General features: G+C 41.1%; 1 non-coding gene across 1 annotated transcript; it reads left to right on the forward strand.

Annotated features, from left to right (window-relative positions):
• Window positions 1–3,658: 3,658 nt before the first annotated feature.
• Window positions 3,659–3,798, forward strand: LOC111440459. The gene has a single exon (XR_002709941.1). It is a non-coding gene; the product is annotated as a small nucleolar RNA Z247 (small nucleolar RNA).
• The last annotated feature ends 3,273 nt before the right edge of the window (window positions 3,799–7,071 follow it).

Genomic DNA, 7,071 nt, shown 5'->3' on the forward strand with positions numbered 1-7,071 from the left:
GATCTAACACATGAGACGACCTACGTTCATTGCGGGAATAAGGTAATCGATGACTTTTCGCAAGCTGACAAGTATTAAATAATGATGGAGAAGGCAATAAAGACATAAGAGAAAGATGACCTTTTCTATTTAAAAAAGAAATAACAGAATGATTCACATGACCTAGACGAGGATGCCATAAATCATATGAAGCACGTAAAGATTTGTTTCTAAGGGCTGAAATAAAAGCAGAGTTGCCGCGCTCCAGCACATATAGCCCTCCATCTCTTTTACCGGTTGCCACCACCCTTCCAGTTTGACGATTCTGGATAGTAATAAGATTATTAGTAAATGTAACGGAGAGAGGAAAGTCAGACGTTAATTTACTTATGGAAAGAAGATTTTTAGTGAGGTGAGGGACAACCAAGACATCTAATAAGTGAATATTTGGAACAGGAGAAAGAGTACCGGTGTGGGTAATGGGTAGGGATGCACCGTTTCCTACGATCACAGAGTCCTTACTCGTGTAATTTTTAGACTGATCCAGAATAGATGGGTCGGCAGTCATATGGGCCGAAGCTCCAATGTCCAGAAACCAATCAGCAGCATCGGGTCCAGCAATAGAACATGACGTGTTAAAGGCTTCAGCAAGGTGAGCATGAGAAGAATCAGGTCGAACATACCGTGGGTTGCAGCGGTCAGCATAATGGCCCTCTTTGCGGCATATTTGGCAGTGAGGTGGTTGACGACCCTGACTTGAGTGGGTTCGTCCTCGACTAGAAGAGTTGTTTTTGTGAGAATAAGAACGACCTCGCTGGTTGGTAAAGGAAGCAGGGTGGCTTCCATGGGTGCGACCACGATTAGTGGCTGTAAATGCTGTAGGAGTGGAGTCAGAGGACTCAAGGGAGCGCTGGAACAACTCAAAACTTTCAGCTTTAGAGACTAAATCTGCAAAACAGGGGATAGGGGTGAGAGCCATCTGAGTAGTAGAAAAAGCTGAAAATTCAGTGCCTTGTCCACGAAGGAACTAGTGCACTTTATCAATGTCCTCGACCGGGTCTGCCAATGGCATGAGTTGGTCACAAATTTTTTTGAAGGCACGGGCATACTCAGCAACAGGTTTGGTGCCACGTTTCATCAACTGCAAGTCATCATTGAGTCTCAGTTCATGAGCTTTCGACTGATGGCTGAACGTAGTTTCCAACGCAAGCCAAACATCACGTACAGTAGAGAGACCAACGACAACAGCCATGGCTTCCTCAGTGAGAGAGGAGAGCAGGAGACAGAGAAGTCGTTGATCGGCTGCTCTCCATGCCAAATATTTGGGGTTGAGTGTTGAAGAGGTTTCTGGTTCAAAGCGAGGTGGTGGAATCATAGTTCCATCGACATAACCCAGCATGTCTTGTCTCTCAAGGAGAGGGAGAAGTTGGCTTTTCCAAAGAAGATAATTGGAGGAAGAAAGTTTGATGGTGATCATATGGATTAGAGTATTGAAAGGAAAAAGATGATAAGAAGATTCGGAAGCCATAGAGAAGAAAAGATTAGGGTTGTTAAACCAAAATGGCTCTAGTACCATGTGAATGTTTGCTGAATCCACCACACCTAAATGGGGGTGAGAGTTCTCTTATTTATAATCATTTACAGAATACAGAACTATTGTAAATTACAAATAATATGGAAATAGCAATAAAAGGAAAGAATAATAAATGAATAAAATATATTTGCCTTTAATAAAAGGGCAAATATAGTAACCCGTAATGTAAGGCAAATATAAATATTTGCCTTATAGATATTTGCCTTATAATGAACGGTCAACTATCCTTAACACCCCCCACAAGACCCGTCTGATGGCGAAGGGCTACGTCCAGAAGCAAGGAGTGGACTTCGAAGAGGTATTTGCACCAGTGGCAAGGTTAGAATTCGTCCGTCTCTTGCTGGCAATTGCGGCACATTACTCTTGGGAGGTTCACCATATGGACGTGAAGTCTGCTTTCCTTAATGGAGAGCTGAAGGAGACCGTTTACGTCTGACAACCACCTGACTTCCTGGATAGCGACAACCCCGATAAGGTACTGCGCCTACACAAGGCACTCTACTGGCTTCGACAAGCCCCACGAGCCTGGAACGCGAAGCTCGACAGTACCCTACTGTCACTGAAATTCAAGCGTTGTGCCTCTGAGCATGGCATGTACACGCACGGCCATGGCAAGCAACGACTGATCGTGGGAGTGTACGTTGACAACCTCATAATCATTGGAGGCGACGTGGAAGTCCTCGAAAGGTTCAAGAAGGAGATGTCAAGAACTTCGAGATGAGTGATCTCGGAGTGCTCAGCTACTACCTCGGCATTGAAGTGCAACAGAACTCTACCTACATCTCCATCTGCCAAAGTGCATACGCGAAGAAGCTACTAAACACAACTGGGCTTGTGGACAGTAATCCTACAAGGACACCAATGGAGGCCCGAATCCAACTAAAGAAGGCTGGCACTACGATGACAGTCGACTCCACCAATTACCGCAGCATTGTCGGGAGTCTGCGCTATCTGGTAAACTCTCATCTTGATCTTGCTTATTCTGTTGGATACGTAAGCAGGTTTATGGAAGCATCTAGGGAGGAGCATCTAGTGGCTGGCAAGCGCATCCTGCGCTATGTAGCCGGAACCAGAGGCTGGGATGTAAGAGACTGCGTAGGGAGAGGAAAGGAGAAACTCAAGCTGGTCGGCTACAGTGATAGTGACATGGCCGGTGACGTTGATGATCGTAAGAGCACCAGCGAAATGATCTACTTCCTCTCAGGCGGCGCGATCTACTGGCAATCAACAAAACAGAAGGTAGTTGCTTTGTCTTCCTGCGAAGCAGAATACATCGCCGCTTCGATGGCAGCAACACAAGGGGTCTGGCTTGCACGACTAATGGAAGAACTCATCGGGAGAGAAAGCGATCCACTAATGCTATACGTAGACAACAAAGCTACGATCTCCCTGATGAAAAATCCAGTTTTGCATGACTGGAGCAAGCACATAGAAATCAAATTCCACTACATTCGAAAATGTGCAGATCGAGGGCTCATCAAGATTGATTTCATTCGAAAATGTGCAGATCGAGGGCTCATCAAGATTGATTTCATACGAAAAGAGAAACACTTGGAGACATTTTCACCAAGTCCCTAGCGCGGGTAAAATTTGAAGAACTACGCTCAAAGATCGGAGTTCAAATAATAAGGTAGATATAGCACAGCTTTTAGGAGGAGATTGTTAAATAAAAGTTATGTTCCTTAGGTCTGAGTTCACACCAATGGAAGAGCGTAATTCTAGTTGCCATCTTTGGCCAACTTGGGCGAAGTCTTCGCCCACTTTTCTATTTTTTGTAATTAGTTTTTCTATTTTTGTAATTACTTTTGTTATTTAAAGAATTCAACTCAAGATAAATAAAACATCGAGATTTCAGCAAATCTCTCTCCCTCTCTCCTTTTACTTCCGCTATTTTTTCTTTCGAAGAAACCTTCTGCCAGCTTTTTCGTCGACATTTTCCTCCGAATTGCCAGAGTCAACATGAGGGAGGTATTTTAGGGGAGGGACTGAGAGATCAGAGAAGAGGTGGTCAGTTTTTTTTTTTTCTTCTTTATTTTGTTCTTTTATTTTAATATATATATATATATATATATAATAAACCCAACGAGGCGTTACAATGATGATGTGATCGCGTATCTCCTTACTAGTCTTGACCCTGACTATGATCCCTTCGTTGCCTTGATGACTACTAAGAGTGAAGCCCTCATGCTTGATGATGTGTTTGCATATCTAATGGCATTTAAAGCTCGCCAACTACAACACCAAGTTGAACTTCAGTTAAATCCTGGATCTTCGGCTAATTATGTTAGTCATGGTGGTCGGTAGAAGAACCGTGGGCGTATGGATTGTGGTCGTGGCTGGTGGTCATCGTGACCCTTCTGCTCGTCCTTTCTGCCAGATCTGCGGCAAAGTGAGGCATACACAGAACTTAGAATTTCCTTCAAATTTGTTAGGCAAGGGATTTTCTGGGTCAGGCAATCATGAGATACCCTAGACCAACCTCAATCACACCGAACTTAGAAGTTTTTTGGAGTTAGCGAAGTACTACAAAAGGTTTGTTTAGGATTTTTTCAAAATATTTGCAACTTTGACAATGTTAACTAAGAAGGGTAAGTCTTTCTTTGGACAATGACACATGAGTAGATTTTTTCAAGAGCATAAGGAATTTTTGGTGTATGCGCTAGTACTCGCACTATTGGATTGTACAGTAATCTCATGGTGTACAACGATGCCTCAAGGAAAGGTCTAGGGTTGCGTGTTGGTGTGGATGGCAAAGTAATTGTATTTACCTCCTAATAGCTTAAGAAATATGAGCGTCACTATCTGACCCTCAATTTGAAGTTAGCAACTACGGTGTTCGCTTTAAAAATATAGTGATATTACTTGTATGGTGAAAAGGTAAAGGTATTTACTAACCAATAGAGCCTCAAGTATCTTATTTACGAAGAAAGAGTTGAAGATGAGACAAACGAGATAATTGGAGTTCGTAAAAGATTATGATACCAAGATCCTTTATCATCTATGTAAAGCTAACTTAGTGGCCAATGTGTTGAGTAGAAAAACAACTCACTCTTCTGGCATGTCATTTTTTGTTCTCCAATTCTCTAAAAATTCCACTAGATGGTCATAATTCAAGTCATTTTGGGCTTAGTATGGGGTAAAATAGTCAAAAGATCACCTTCCACGCACCTTCACGCACCCCATGCGTGGTAGGAAAGGCTTCTATGCGCAATTTCACTTGCAACGGGCTCACGTGCAAATACCTCGGCCAATCGCTGCGACCGTTAATTTAAGCATAAGTTAACATAAACTCCCAAAAAAAAATTTCACTACTTGACACGCATCCCACTCGCGTGCACTTAAAACGTTGCCTCATTGATTTTGCTTCAGTTAACGTAGGGTCGGCACATGTCCTTCCACCTCCATGAGCGCACTTAGATTTAATCCACCCCCAACTCACGTGCACCCAAATTTTGCAATATTTCCTAATTCCTTTCAATTTTTATATATTTTTCTACAAAACTCGATTGCCTTCTTAAAAAAAGTACGAAGTTTTTAAATCGAACAAAGTTAATTTCATTTAATTGCATTGACGGTGAAAAAAAAGATAAGCACATTCAAAGTAGGGGCAATTTCTTAAAACTTACCCTTCTTTGACTTTGAATGGAACTCCAATTTTTAAGTACCGTCCCTCTCAAGTTCGTTCACAAGATTTGTTCAAAATGATCTCCTAATACCTAACCAATAATTTCTAGAAGTTAAACATCTAAATGTTTGAATATGAAGAAAAATAGTTGCTAAAAACTCATAACTATTACCTTCGATTTTTCCTTGTTTCTTAACACATTCTAGTGTCTAGATCAATAGCAAAACGTTATGAGCAATTTTTGTGAAGAAAGCTTGGTAAAAAATGACTCTAAGTCATCGAATCAAGTGGTGGAATATTGTTTTCTTTTAACTTTCTTTCCAAAACCCTAACCTCTTCTTTTCTCTTTCTTTTTTCTTCTTTCTTTTGTTTATCCTCTCTTTTTCAAGTGGCTTCATCATCTCAAGTGGCTTCATCGTCGTGATGATTCCATCATAAGACCATGACCAAGGCAATCGGCTTGTTATGCACCGACTTCAAATCTCTAACATGTATCTCCATAGACTTCTCCCATATGAAAAACCCTCACTAAAAAAAAGTGACTCATGTACAACAACATATGAAGAGTCTGGGGTATACTTCTACATTGTAGACATATGGAACACGTTATGCACGGTGGCAAGTGTAGGTGGTAGTGCCAATTTGTATGCTACTAGTCCTATTTTCTCTAGGATCTTAAAGGGACCTACAAATCTTGTGTGCAACTTGCCCTTCTTCCGAAAATTCAACACCCCTATCATAGGTGCAACTTTGAGAAAGACATGATCACTCGTAACAAACTCAAGTTCCTTCCTACGAGTGTCTTCGTAGTGCTTTTGCCTGCTTCGTGCCTTCAGTATTCTTTATCTGATTGTTTGCACTGCTGCATTAATAATCTAAACCAACTTCGACCCTAGAAGTTGTTGCTCACCTACCTCTTCCTAGAAAATAGAAGTTTGACACCTACACTCGTATAGAATCTCTAAGGTTGCCATCTACAAAGTCACATGTAGCTATTATTATAAGCAAACTCCATTAAGTACAAGTGTTCATCCCAACAACTAGCAAAGTCTATAACACAATGTCCTCAACATATCCTCTAGAATCTAGTTCAACCTCTCAATTTATCCATCTATATGTGGATGAAAAGTCGTACTTAACCTCAATTACATACCCAACATCTTATGTAGACCCTTTTAGAAATGCAGGGTGAACCTTGTTTCCTGATCTCACGTGATGAAATTGGAATACCGTGTAGATGGACTATCTCTTTAACATACAACTGAGTCCACCTATCCACTTGGTATGTGATTTTTCTAGGAATGAAGTGAGTTGTCTTGGTCCACCTATCTTCGAATGACCTAAATGATTGTGAAACTATGCTTGGTGTTTGGCAAATCCAAGATAAAGTCAATAATCACGTCTTCCCACTTCCATAGAGAAACATTAGCAGTTGCCACAACCCCGAAGGTCGCTATCTCGGTTTATTTACATATTGAAAGGTCACACATTGACCTACACACTCAATTATTCTTCATTTCTTGCCACGAGTAACTAGTCTTTAAGTCCTTATACATCTTCGTACTTTCAGGGTAGAACGTATAAGACATATAGTGAGCTTTAGTTATAATATCCTTCCAAATTTTCTCATCCCATGGTATGCATAGGCAGGCTTCCCACAACAAATTGTCATCTTACGAGACGTAAACCCCTTTAGCCTATCTATCTCTTACTATTCCTAGATCTTTTTAAGGTACCACCTAGGCTTGACTATGGCCAAGCATATGCTTAAGCTACTAAAAACCAACGAAAGAGAAAGAAACGTGAATAATAATGTAGGTGTATGTGTCTATATATTGCATAACTGGAGAAGTAATATATGATCATATTACAG

The sequence above is a fragment of the Cucurbita moschata genome, unplaced genomic scaffold (genome assembly GCF_002738365.1).
Source record: "Cucurbita moschata cultivar Rifu unplaced genomic scaffold, Cmos_1.0 Cmo_Scf00269, whole genome shotgun sequence".
NCBI classification, from domain to species: Eukaryota; Viridiplantae; Streptophyta; class Magnoliopsida; order Cucurbitales; family Cucurbitaceae; genus Cucurbita; species Cucurbita moschata.